Genomic DNA, 14,123 nt, shown 5'->3' with positions numbered 1-14,123 from the left:
TTGTCTATCCGTCTGCCCTCAGATCTTATTTTTCAATTACTGAGGCCAGAGGCTGCAAATTGGTATGTTGATCATCCATCCTCCAATCATCAAACATGCCAAAACTGCAGCCCTAGCCTCAATGCAGTTTTGTGGTATTTTATGTAATGTTTGCTTTAGCCATAATCGCGCTTCTGGCAACGATATGGGATATGCCACCACCGGGCCGTGGTTAAAATTTCATGGGCCGCGGCTCAGTTGACGATTGAGACCACCGAAAGATAGATCTATTTTCGGTGGCCTTGATTATGCGCTGTAGCGGCTGTACAGAAAACACGATTGCGCCGAAGGCACTTCGGCCCAATTTTTACTTGTTAATCTCGCGTTTTATTTTCATTGTCATATTTACTTTGGCATTCTTTATTTGAGTAGTTCACTTGCTTAGTATTTCGTTATTTATGTCAACAATTAGATATTAAGGATTTTCCCCGAAAAGATAAATACAAGGAATGGAAGACAAATCAAAACAGAATTATGAAAGCTCAAACAAATTTATTAATGAACGTGATAGACAACTTACAATTTTCGATCTGACGTGTTTACAGTGTTATATACAGTCAATGGCAAAAAAAAATCATACCATAGATGAACCATTGTTCTAAAGACAGGTGTAAATGCTTAGGTAAACATTTACACACGCATACAAAGAAGGCGAAATCAAAGTATAAGTCTTACGTACTAATTAAACCCTACATCTAAACATCTCAAGCAAGCACATGAATTACAAACATTTTCTAATACAGCAATTCTTAACTGGTAACAACTTAAGTCACAATATGGCACTGAATTTGTACTTTGTATTCCTATACCCTCACAGTCACACAAACACACTTCTTTTTTTTTTATCTATATGTTTCTTCCCAAATACACCTAAGTGGACTGATGATTCAGAGAACTTATTTCTACTTTCTCTAATTCTGTTCCCAAATTTCAGCTGGGTGGGACTGACGATTGAGAGAATCTGTGTAGATGTTTGCGCTGGCTGACATGAGACAGGTTCTGGAACAGGCAAGACTTTGATGATGTCAGTATTTCATGCTTTTTTTCTCCTGAGGCGCGACGTCGACCACAACGCAGCCTTCTGTCCGGTCCGGTTGGTCTGAAAGGATATGATAATAATAATAATAATAATAATAATAATAATAATAATAATAATAATAATAATAATATTTTGGGAAATGCCGTCTATTAAACAAACTTTATTAAATAAACGGCCATTCTTTTTAATAATAGTAATAATTGATAATAATAATATCTCGGGAAAAGCTCTTTCAAAACAATTCTTTTTAAAGAAATAATAACAATAATAATAATAATAATAATAATAATAATAATAATAATAATAACAATATAATAATAATAATATCTCGGCAGAAAACTCTTTCCAGCGAACTTCATTAAAACAGGGGCAGTCTTTTTAATAATAATAATAATAATAATAATAATAATAATAAATAATTAATAACAATAATTCTCAGACGAGTATAATACCAGCACGAAAAAGAAACTTAGGAACCAAACGTTATATAATTGACATCAACAATTACATCACATATATGCAAAATATAAAAAAATAAGAAAAAAATCAAAATGAGACTCACTATTTGAAGCAGACATCAACAAGCGCATCATATTAATACTAAATATCTTTTAAAAATGCACCAAAAGCAAATAATTTTCATTCAGCTTTTAAGTAAAATCCACGTTGACGAAAACTTACTATTTGAAGCAGTCTGCGTCCCGGCGTCGATAGAGAGTCCAGCCCTGCCTGCTCCCGCCACAGTCTCTTCCAGGATTCCAGTATTGGCTGTGACAAGAACTTGGGTGGTGACTCGTGACGAAGTGGTAGTCACAAACGACGCATGCGCAAGCGTGGCAAGGGGTAGGTCCTTCTGTTGAGTGAGCAGTAAATAACATTAATGATTTAAAATAAATAAGTGGATATAAACAAATAAATGCAAATAAACAAATAGAAATAAATAAATAAATGAAAATAAACAAATAGGAAAAAGTAAAGAAATAAAAATAAACAAATAAAAATTAAAAAAAATAGAAATATATAAATAAATGTAAACTGACAAATAAATTGAAATAAATAATTATAAATAAACAGATAAACGAAAAAGCAGAAATAAAGAAATAGATAAAATAATACTAATAGCCAATGCACCCACCACAAAACCCTGAATGTTCCTCTTGATCTGGGCCCCGGGATTCTTCCTCTTCCAGTGAGCCTGAAACTGTTGCCATACGACGTGAAATAAATAGCGCAGGGGGAAGAAGACGAGGAAGGCGGAGAATAGGAGCAAAAACACCAACATCCTGAAATACAGAAGGAAATCACGATCAATTATTATTATTATATTATTATTATTAGAAGTAGTAATAGTAGAGAAGTCGTTTGAAAATCTTATTGCTGTTATAGGTGACATCACTTCTGATAGGTCATGTAAAATGTAAAATGTAGAGAGAGAGAGAGAGAGAGAGAGAGAGAGAGAGAGAGAGAGAGAGAGAGAGAGAGAGAGAGAGAAATTTCAGGCAGCTAGATTCGATAATATCATATAACCATCTACAATGTGAAAGTCTATAATATAAACCCTGCGAGGTAAATGAATGAAGTTTCTAGGGGATAGTGAATCTATAAACCCTGCGAGGTAGATAAATGAAGTGTCTAGGGAATAGTGACTTCAATTAGGAATGGTGTAGCTATCCTTTATTAGCAAAGATTTTTTTTTAGCTGAGCCAAAGTGCAAGTAAGATCCGCCTTAGATCAGTTCTCAAACGAGTAGGAATCCTTAAGAATAGGTAAACCGCAAATCGGTAGAATTATTAAGAAAGTGAATATGACAATATTTACTGACCTGGAGTACAAAGAGACCAGCCACAGTTATCGTAGATTTACACTTTTTGCTTCTGAAGTTATCACTTGCGCAGGACAACTACCCTTGTGAAATAACACCGGTGAATCAGAAGTCTTCTGAGAGAGTTGTCCTTTAACGGGAAAATAGCCCCTTTGCTTAAATATCACTGGCAAGTCCGCAGAGACAGAGAGTTACTGCGTGAAAACTGTTCAGAACAAGACTGTCCACTCGGATGTCAAAATCAACACTGGTCCTTCAGAACTTCACTCGACAAATGAGGTCAGAGAACTGAATACTTGTGATACATGACCAAGGCATTTATATAGCACTGGGTACAGCTCCCTGCCCTGCGGTACGCTCCCATAACAAAATATTCCTAACAGATGTTCTAATCCTTTGCTTTAACCTTGTCTGAACTTGCCAGCGGTGCAGCCCATTCAAGGCTAATTTTTGCTGGCTTATCCCTTTTATCTCCTAAAAGAACACACAAGGGACAAGTACTTATGCTGGCACAAGGGCAGATTAATCAGATAATTTTCTCTCAAAAATTGCCTTTACTCTCCTAGGGAACCTAGACACTGAAAGCTTGCTCACAGGCTGAGTGCAAATTTCTTGCCTCCTCATACAAGTAACTTGTTATTTTTGCCTTTTGATAATTGATTTCCTGAAATGATATTTTACTTAGAGGTAAAATTCTGTTCTTAATATCTTTAAATTCAAAAACGTCATATGGGAAATGTTATCACGAATACACCCATTAAATGATAGCACGAATTTCAAATATGTGTTTAAACTATTCCAGAATGCGGGGATTAGTTTCACTTGGTTGCTGAACCAAAGACTGAAAATCTAGGGTTCATGTTTTATACACACACACACACACACACACGCATATATGTGTATATATATACATATATCAATTTCTGACTCACATCAGGATCAGACCCAGTCTTTCAGTTGAAAGGCAAGGGCGCTGTCCACTAGGCCATATATATATATATATATATATATATATATATATATATATATATATATATATATATATATATATCTATACATATACATACATATATACAGGATATATATATATATATATATATATATATATATATATATATATATATATATATATATATATATATATATATATATAGAGAGAGAGAGAGAGAGAGAGAGAGTATATCACAGTATCAAAACATGCTTCATGGGTTTTTTCCAGTTCCATATTCATTGCAGGCGAGATTTTACAGTAATACTCTGAACAGCTTGTGGTATTTACAGCAAGTTTGTTTACCTACACGGTCAGAGACTTAACAAAAGAGGATTACATAGCCGATGGATTTGTGGGAGGGTCCTAATTTCCGTCAAGGGTCGAGTGACCCAGGATCGAACAAGGTCAGTCTAACGTCCTTGCCCAGGCTCAGAGCTTGCCCAGTATCGACCCCAAGCGACAAAACAGATACTCCAGCAACCCCCTTGAACGGTTAGTGATGGCAAGCGTGTTTGTTTGAATGTGTTTGTACTATTATTGTTGTTATACAGGTTTGTTATTCTCCCCTAATAATAATAATAATAATGATAATAATAATAATAATAATAATAATAATAATAATAATTATGTGTTCTTACAGAACAGCCCAGAGGTTTAGAACGCTTCCACAGAAACCAATCCCATTATATCAAAGACGAAAATGAATAAAAAATGAAGCAAAGGCTGCATAATTAAATGATCTAAGCACAAGCCTTTGCTAAAGATAAAAATTAAATGACTGAATAAACAAATAAATAAGCAAGGAAATAAATGATACGAGGTAGAACTAGTTTCGCAGAATAAAGGCTATTTCAGTAGACTCGAATGGCTCCCTTATTGAAAAAATTGCAACCTTATGCAATTCAGTTTTGATCATTATCAACCTTTATAAGATCAAATATTGCATAGCAGTCTATACATGCATCTTTCGTAGTTTCTGTTAATATCTGAAATTAACTTACTGTATTTTTTTCTTCAGTTACTCACCTAATTTATGCTTGGATTGGCCCGTAACTGCAGCCGCTTTCATTTCTTTTAATGTAACTTAGTTCATATTTCTATTCTGACTTTCCACCTTCGCCTAACAATTTTCATCCTTATTTTCAGAGCTGATTAGCCTCCTAGGTCCCAGTGCTTGGCTTTGGCTTAAATTTTATTTTCCATTCCATTCTTCTAGATAAGTAATAGTATTAATAGTTATAGGCTATACTCCCTACAAAATAAATAGAAAATAGCTGAAACGTGATAATAAATCAAAAGAATTCCACCGCTCTATACATGAAAAGAACCCGGAATAATTGGAAATCGCAGATACTTCCGGGTTCTGTCACGGCAGTGTAGATTACAAAGAAGCCAACTAAACTTTTTGATTGTTAGGGAAATGCTATAATGAGAGAGAGAGAGAGAGAGAGAGAGAGAGAGAGAGAGAGAGAGAGAGAGAGAGAGAGAGAGAGAGAGAGAAACAAAATTACAGTAATATGTTTTGTTGTCGGAGTTGTAATAGATAAGAGAAATAAATTAGGCTAATTTTTGTTGCATGACTTGGAGAGAGAGAGAGAGAGAGAGAGAGAGAGAGAGAGAGAGAGAGAGAGAGAGAGAGAGGGAACAACCATGATTAACTAATTTGCTGGTTTAACTCAAAGGAGATGCTATTAATTAAGTTCTTTACGTGTATGACTCTTGGAGAGAGAGAGAGAGCATGGTTAATTAGATTTAGCTGAATTATCTCAAAGGAGAGTTTCCTCATTCATTTCTGTGCTCTACTTGAAGAGAGAGAGAGAGAGAGAGAGAGAGAGAGAGAGAGAGAGATTTATGCCTTCCGAGGTATGTCACCATTTTCCAAGCTCAACCCAAATTATGGCCCAAACGAAAACTGATTTAGACCAAGGTGCAAATGAAGCTTAACTCCTTACTCTCCAAGATTAGAGAACGGGTCTCAGGATCTCTTGCTCAAAATCCAAGGGACATTTAGCCTTGGGTTGGTGGTCGGTTTAGATTAAGCTGGATTAAGTTGGCACGTGGCTTTGCCCTAAGGCTGGCCGTAAAATATGGTAAGGTATGAAAGGGATTAGGATGACTGGTTTGGCCCTCGGGACTCATTAACCAGGGAGAACTCTCAACTTGAACACCCGCAGAGCTTTATAACTTTTACTTTCAACGGTCTAAGATCCTTTCCTACTATTTCTGAGGAGCTGAAGGATTGAGCAGGATTGTAATGTAATTTGGCACTTACTCTCTTTTCCTTCACTTCTTTTCAACGAAAACTCACTTGGGGAGAGAAATAAAGGCTTTTCAAACATCAACTGTGGAAATATCAAATACAGAAAATTTTTTATTCAGTTTTGAGAAACAAAAACACAAAAAAATTACTAGAATCTACCTAAAGGTACACAAAGTTAAATACAAGGTCTTTGGACCTTGGTTATACATTTAGTTGGTGTGATTTTACTTGACTCATTAAACTAAGCTGATTAGGTAGCACAATATTCACACGTTTCCAGTAAATTTTCACAACGTGGTATTATGTTCCAAAGGCATTCTTTAAAGCATAGTTGTTTTCCATACACCCGTAGGGGAGAGGACGAATAGGATAATTGAATTGTGGCAGAGATGTTAAGAAATCTCACTTGTTTCAGTAAAAAAAAGCCAAAGCCATTCGGATCTATACACACTTTATTATTAAATGAGGTATATACACATATATATATATATATATATATATATATATATATATATATATATATATATATGTGTGTGTATATGTGTGGATTATTGTTATGTATAATTTAATGTGCATGTATAAACAGATATTTGGGGCACTCAATTCATTCATTTACTGATTGATTGGCTTATTTATTGATTTATTTAGCAAAGTCTTGTGCTAGAACTAATTTTTTTTTCCATTTCTGTTTCTTTTTGATCAATCATATAACTGGAGTTCCTTCTGTGGAATGGCAAACTTTTGGCTAGTTTATAAGAACGTATTTATTATCATTATCAGTATCATCAGAGGGCATAGCGGATTCAAAATTTTTCATGTCACTAATTTTCATATTATAAATATATATATAAATATATATATATATATATATATATATATATATATATATATATATATATATATATATACATACACACACACACACACATATATATATATATATATATATATACATACACATATATATATATATATATACATATATATAATAGATTTTTATTTTTCCCCATTTTTATATTTCTCATTATTATGTAAATCTTCAATAATACAATATTATCATTTTGTTTCATTATTTTTCAAAAATTTCACATGCCCAGGTGGCCCCCACTGGATCCACTAGTGTCAGAGGGAGAATTGCACGTCTACTCAACAGCAATAACAATACAAAACACTGAAACAAACACACTTTCCCTCAGTATTAGTTGAAGAGGGTGGTGGTGGGTATTTATTTTTTCGACCGGGGTTTATTCTACATCTTCAAGTTCACACTGAATACAAAAGAAGTTGACAGAGATTTATATACAAAAACAGAAGGGAGGTTACAGTTTGTTAATCTGGGCAGCATGTTCTTCAAACAAAAACGACAGGGACAAAGGGTCAAGGGATAATCCAGGGTGGAGATTAACGTTCCTGGTGGAAGTAGCTTCAACGAACACAGTCTCTGGCAGATTTCTTTTTCTTTTCCGATGGCCGTTGACCTTGTAGATAACCGTTGACTTACCCCAGTTCATCGTATGGCCTGTCTTAAGCCAATGATCCGCAACGCCGTTATTTGATAAGCCTCTTGAAATGGCTTCTTACTTTTTAGTCCTTTTGATGTTTTATTCAATATAAATCTTATTACATTCTTTGCAAGGGAATACTGCATACAATATTGTTTGAACTGGGTGGGCTATTCTAAATTAGTGTATTTCTCAAAATATTATTAACCCAGCCCCCCCTTCTGTTTTTGTATATAAATCTCTGTCAATTTCTTTTGTATTCAGTGTGAACTTGAAAATGTAGAATAAACTAAGAAAGGACTTGTTCAAAGTCCCGGTTTTCACTCACCTTCTCACGTGTTCCTTCTGATGCTGCATTGATATATATATATATATATATATATATATATATATATATATATATATATCTATATATATATATATATATATATATCTTACATATATATATATATGTCTGTGTGTGTGTGTTATTGTTTCTGCCGTCGTTTTGTTCTTTGTTGTTCCTGCAACCAAGTGAAACCAACTCCTGCATTCTGGAATAGTTTGAATATTTCTTTGCTTTGAATCACTGTGAATGAACTTTTAGTTCTCTCACTTGATGGGCGTATTTTAGATAAAATTAAAATTTCACTCCTGTAATAATTTGGATTTAAAGATATCGAAGAAACTTTCCATATAACTTAAATATGATTCAAGAATCATCAAAGAAACAAAAAATAATAATTTGTTTGTGAGAAAGCACCAAATTTGCACTCCGCTTCTGAATAAGCTGTCATGGTTCCCTAGAAGAGTAGAGGCAATATTTGAAAAGAAAATTATCGGATTAAGCTGCCCTTGTGCCGGTATACGTACTTCTCTTCTGTGTTCCTTCCCAGGAGATTAAAGGAAATGGATCAAGGGAAACGCCTTAAATGGGTTGCACCGCGGACAAGTACAGAGAAGGGTTAAAACAAGGGATTAGGACACCGGATAGAAAAATTTTATTATGGGAAAGTGCCGCAGGGGAGGGGGCTGTACCCACTGCTATATAAATGCCCCGGTCATGTGTTACAAGCATTCAGTTCTCTGACCTCTTTCGTTGAGTGAAGTGTTGAAAGGTCTGTGCTGGTTCTGATCTACGAGTATCCCTTGTACAGTTTTCACACAAGTTTCTGAGGGCTTTGATCTCTTGCCAGTGATTTTACAGCAAAGGGCCATTTTCCCACTGAAGAAGAATCTCCAGGAAGAATTGTCATCTACCAGTGTTATTTCACAAGAATAGCGACTGTGTGCCATAAGCTATAACCCAAGAAAAAAGTGCGATTCTGAGATAGCTGTGGCTGTTCTCTGTAAACAAGAGAGAAAACTCATCGTCGCTACTGCGTACCAATTTGTGCTCCAGGTCAGTAAATTTTATTTCGTATCTTTTCTAAATAATTCTACAGATTTACACTTTACTTATTCTTAAGAATTTCTAGTCCCTATCGCTTTTTACATCGTCGAGGCGGACCTTACTTGTTTTTTTCCAAGCCTGGCCTAGATAGGTGTTGATGTTTGGACGTTTTATGTCAAGTGAATAATGTTGCTTTTCATAGACTTGAGCCTGACTCAGGCTTACATTTCTTAGTCTGCTTCGACCTCTGGATTCCAAGTACGTAGCTAAAGAATTTGCGTTATGGACCACGAGTGACTTTAGGGGGGCATCGCCCCCAACTACATAGCAGCCCAGTCACAGTATTGCAGCATTTCCAGACTGTGCGTTCACGGTTTGATATTTAAATAATTGCCATTTTAGACTTAGATAATGTTAATTAGTAATATTTACTTTATTATTCTTATTATATGTGGTTTAACCAGACTGAACAATATTTCTATTGAAACAAACTTTAGATTTTATTTATTAAATTACAGTTTCTTTGTGAATTTTATAATTTGCTTAACTGAAAATTTCTTCTAACTGATTTATTTCAAAACTTGATATTTGAAACTTGTGTTTATTCTCTATTCTATGATTTCTGTATATCCATATTTATGAATGCATTATTTCTTTTTATCCATATTTTTTAATATATTATATAGATGACGCACTCAAATGTTGACATACATAAGAATATCCGTGCGGATTATTTTGTGAATATTATTGTGGTTATTTACCTACGAATAACGAATGCTTCCGTATTTCTCTCTCTCTCTCTCTCTCTCTCCCCCATGTGTGTGTGTCTATATTTTCCGCGACCCCCACTCTCTCTCTGTCTCTCTCTCTATGTCGGTCTTTATTTTCATGACCCGCCCCCCTCTCTCTCTATTTTGCATGACCCTCCTTCTCTTTCTCTCTCTATGTCTATCTCTATTTTGCGTGAACCTCCCTCACTCTCTATTTTACATGACCCCTCTGTCTATTTTGCATGACCTCTCTCTCTCTCTTTATGCCCCCCTTTCTCTCTATTTTGCATTCGCATGATCCTCTCTCTCTCTCTCTCTCTCTCTCTCTTTATGCCCGTCTCTATTTTGCATGACTTCTCTCTCTCTCCCTCTGCATTTTGCATGACCTCTCTCTCTCTCTCTCTCTCTCTCTCTGTCTGTCTGTCTGTATGTCTCTGTGTCTATTTTTTGTATGACCTATACGGAGTGATATGAGCCGCAACATCAATAAGAATTTCATATGAACTCCATACTACTACTCTGTTTGAACTACTACTACTACTAATAATAATAATAATAATAATAATAATAACGAAATTGATCGTGATTTCCTTCTGTGTTCCAGGATGGCCGAAGGAAGTTCCGCAGCGTTGGTGGTTCTGGTCTTTTTCTCCGTCTTTCTCGCCATCTTCCCCCTGTACTATTTATTCCACGTCATATGGCAACACTGCAAGGGGCTGTTTAAGAGGAAGGAACCACGGGCCCAGTTCAAGAAACATTCGATATTTTGGGTAGTGATATTGGTTATTATTATATGTTACATATATACTTACACACACACATACACACACACACATATATATTATATATATATATATATATATATATATATGCTATATATATATATATATATATATATATATATATATTATTGTTTTATTTCTTGGTATATATTTTTTTCGTTTACCTGCTTGTTTATAATCTATTTATTTTTTCATTCGTTTATTTTAATGGATTTATTTTCGTTTATTCATCTATTTATTGATTTAATGCCATTTAGTTTTTCATTGTTATTTATATATATTTTTATTTATTTGTCTATTTTCATTTATCTATTTCTTTTTATCTATTTTTAATTAGTTATTTTCATTTAGTTATCTATTTTTATTCATTACTTCTATTTAGTTTATTTCCATTTATTTATTTTCATTTAGTTTATTTCTATTTATTTATTTTATTTGTTTATTTTCATTTATTTTTCATTTACATTCTTTTATTTATTTTCACATTTATTCCCCACCATTATTATTATTTAAACTATTGTGAAGCATTTGCCGTCAATAATTATTATTATGATTTAAATATAATTATATGCATATCAGCCATACTCGACCTAGACTTGACAGATTGACAGTGAAAGCAAACGTTGCAATGACTATTATTGTCCAGTGATCGTTATTGTTCAAACTAAACTATCGATGTGTTTCTCACATTTCCCCCTATAGACACAACAACAATAAGATTTATTATTATTATTATTATTATTATTATTATTATTCATAAATATCTCATAATAGTAAGAGTCACTAAAACGGTGAGGTCATCCACAGTGGCGCTAATGTAAACATATATTATAGAAATATATATGCAAACGAGAACTTTCGATAATCTGCACGAGTCTCCTTCTCAGTCTATATTTCCAATAATACAGACCTTGCTAATATATATTTACATTTACACAACTGTGGATTTCTTCACCATATTATTATTATTATTATTATTATTATTTACGGTTCCTTCCACAGAATCACATTCCCCTCGTCACACTTGCGCATGCGCCGTCTGCGCCTGTCACATCGCAACAAGTAACGGCCAATCTGGGAAGCCTAGAGGAGATTCTGGCGGGAGCAGTCAGGGGTGGAAGCACTCCCGACGCCGCGTCGCAGTCTGCTTCAAATGGTAAGTTTTTTTGTTTTTTTTTTTTGTCAAAGCGGGTTTTATTTAAAAGCTCAGTCAAAGCGATTTAGCTTTGATGTTTTTGAAGATATTTTGCATTAATGTGATGCAGTTGTTGATGCTACAGTAGTATTATTCTTGTCTAGGAATTATTGTTATTATTATTATTATTATTTCTATTTTTAATTTTTAATTTTTGTCATTATTTTTTATTTATCATTATTTTAATTTTCATTACTATTATTTTTTTTTATTTATTGTCTATGAATTTAAAAATATTATTATTATTATTATTATTATTATTATTATTATTATTATTATTATTATTATTATTATTACTTTCAGACGAATCGAACCGGGCAGAAGACTGTGTTGTGCTCGATCTGACATTAGATAAGGGCATCTTTATCAAGGGCTTGCCTCTACCAGAACCTGTCTGAAGTCAGCCTACAGAAGCATCTCTACATATTCTCTTAATCGTTAGTCTCACCCGGCTGGATTTGGGAACAGGGATGTAGAAAAAAATGTGTATGTGTGTATGACAGTAGGATTACAAAGTACAAATTCAGTGCCATAATATGACTGAACTTTTTACCTGCTAAGACTAGTCAAATGATTCTCTCTGTCTATCTGTTACGACATTCAAAGTGTTTGTATTCCCTGTTCTTGCTTGAGGTGTTTTGATTTAAGATTTGATTTGTACTTACTGCTTCTGCGCTTACTTTGGTACTTTAGTTGCACATTTCTGGTCAGAAGGAAACCTAGTCTTACTTTCTGTACACGTGTTTCGTGTGTGCCTGTGTCTGGGTCTACCACAAATATCTATATTTATTACGCTTCGCTTATCTTTTTTTTTTTTACAATTCTCGGTATAAGGCTGTAATCACGAAACCTTGTGATGATAGGTCGAAAAATGTCAGTTTTTTATATTTATACATTAATAAAAAGTTTGAGTAGAAAGTTTTTTTATTTATTAATTTGTCTTCCGTTAACTTTCTTTGCAAAGTACAGTCGCCACTGAAGAAAAAACCGGATATATATCAATGAACAGTGACATTATATATATAATATATACATATATATATGTAGATATATATACATATATATAATATACATATATCCCGTTGAAAACAAACACTGAAGCTCAGCGGAAAATTCTCAAGGAAAACGTTCCACCAGGCCTCCTAATCCCTGATATACGTTACCGCCTAAGGCAAAGCCAGCTTAATCCAAACCGTATCCAGAGACCCCTCTCTAATCTTGGAGAGTAATACGTCAACCTCCATTTGCACCTTGTTGTAGGTCAGTTCTTATTTGGGCCATAGAAATGAGCGAATAAACTCTTCCTTGAGGCAATTCAGCCTAATTAATTAATCTTGGTCTCTCTCGTTCTCTCCCCCCCCCCAAGCACACACAAAAATGAATTACCGTAATAACCTCCTCTGAAAGATAATTCAGCAAATTAGTTAATTATGCTCTCTCTCAATCGTGTAACATTATAGGTCTAACGTATCTTGCTCTTTCTGTTTTTGTTTCCACAATATCATTGTAATAATTCCCCCATCCTCTCTCTCTCTCTCTCTCTCTCTCTCTGCAAGCCGTATAACATTATAGGTCTAGTGCATCTTGCTCTTGCTGCTTTGGTTTCCACAGTAAATTGGATTACTGTTATTTCCTCCTCTCTCTCTCTCTCTCTCATGAAGTCATTTCCCTAACATCTAAAAATTCATTTGCCTTCTGTAATTTAGGCTGCTGTGGCAGAGCCGGGAAACATCCCGAGACTCCAATTATCCCGCGTTCTATTCATGTCCGAGCGGTGGAATATTTTAATTCATTCATTATCTGGTATCAGCTATTTTTCTTTGTTTTGCAAGGAGTACCTACCAGTGCTACCGTTTCTTGTAATAAAAATTACTGGTACTACTGATGACATGATATTTCTTGGTCTTTGTTCCAACTGCGAGATGGCCAGTGTTCGAGTCCCTGTTTAGACGGGGCACTGTAACTACTTATTGATATTATTGTTGAATACTTTTTCCTACAAGAAACGCTGACAGGAGACTTAAACGTTGTTTGATAACGTTATATCCCATGTATGCTGAGGAATACCTCAGTATACCTCAGCCACCATTTAAAATGAATTACCGTCTCCAAAGAGTATTTTTATTCGAATCACCAGAGATGTTCCGTATTAAGTTTTGATTTGGTTGATGAAAGCAAGTTTTCTTTTTCCTTGAAAATGAAACAATTTCCTATTAGCTTGAGAAAATGCTCAGAATCCTGACTCAAGCTTCAAGTATGTCAATTTCGCAAGGAAAAACAAATCGATAGAAGGAAAGTTGTATTTACAGAAACTAAGGAGCATTTTTATAGCACGGTCTAGGTATATACCT

The 14,123-nt window shown here is 34.4% G+C and overlaps 2 long non-coding RNA genes across 2 annotated transcripts; one reads left to right on the top strand and one right to left on the bottom strand.

Annotated features, from left to right (window-relative positions):
• Positions 1-511: 511 nt before the first annotated feature.
• LOC136841479 (uncharacterized) lies at positions 512-3,204 on the bottom strand. Its single transcript, XR_010853961.1, has 4 exons — positions 2,901-3,204; positions 2,214-2,361; positions 1,760-1,931; positions 512-1,138 (listed from the first exon to the last, which is right to left on the bottom strand). It is a non-coding gene; the product is annotated as an uncharacterized lncRNA (long non-coding RNA).
• A 7,530-nt stretch (positions 3,205-10,734) lies between these two features.
• Positions 10,735-12,690, top strand: LOC136842048 (uncharacterized). Its single transcript, XR_010854159.1, has 2 exons — positions 10,735-11,733; positions 12,076-12,690. It is a non-coding gene; the product is annotated as an uncharacterized lncRNA (long non-coding RNA).
• The last annotated feature ends 1,433 nt before the right edge of the window (positions 12,691-14,123 follow it).

Source organism: Macrobrachium rosenbergii, chromosome 9, assembly GCF_040412425.1.
Source record: "Macrobrachium rosenbergii isolate ZJJX-2024 chromosome 9, ASM4041242v1, whole genome shotgun sequence".
NCBI classification, from domain to species: Eukaryota; Metazoa; Arthropoda; class Malacostraca; order Decapoda; family Palaemonidae; genus Macrobrachium; species Macrobrachium rosenbergii.
The sequence above is the reverse complement of the archived record's forward strand: the minus strand, read 5'-3'. Positions and strand labels throughout refer to the sequence as shown.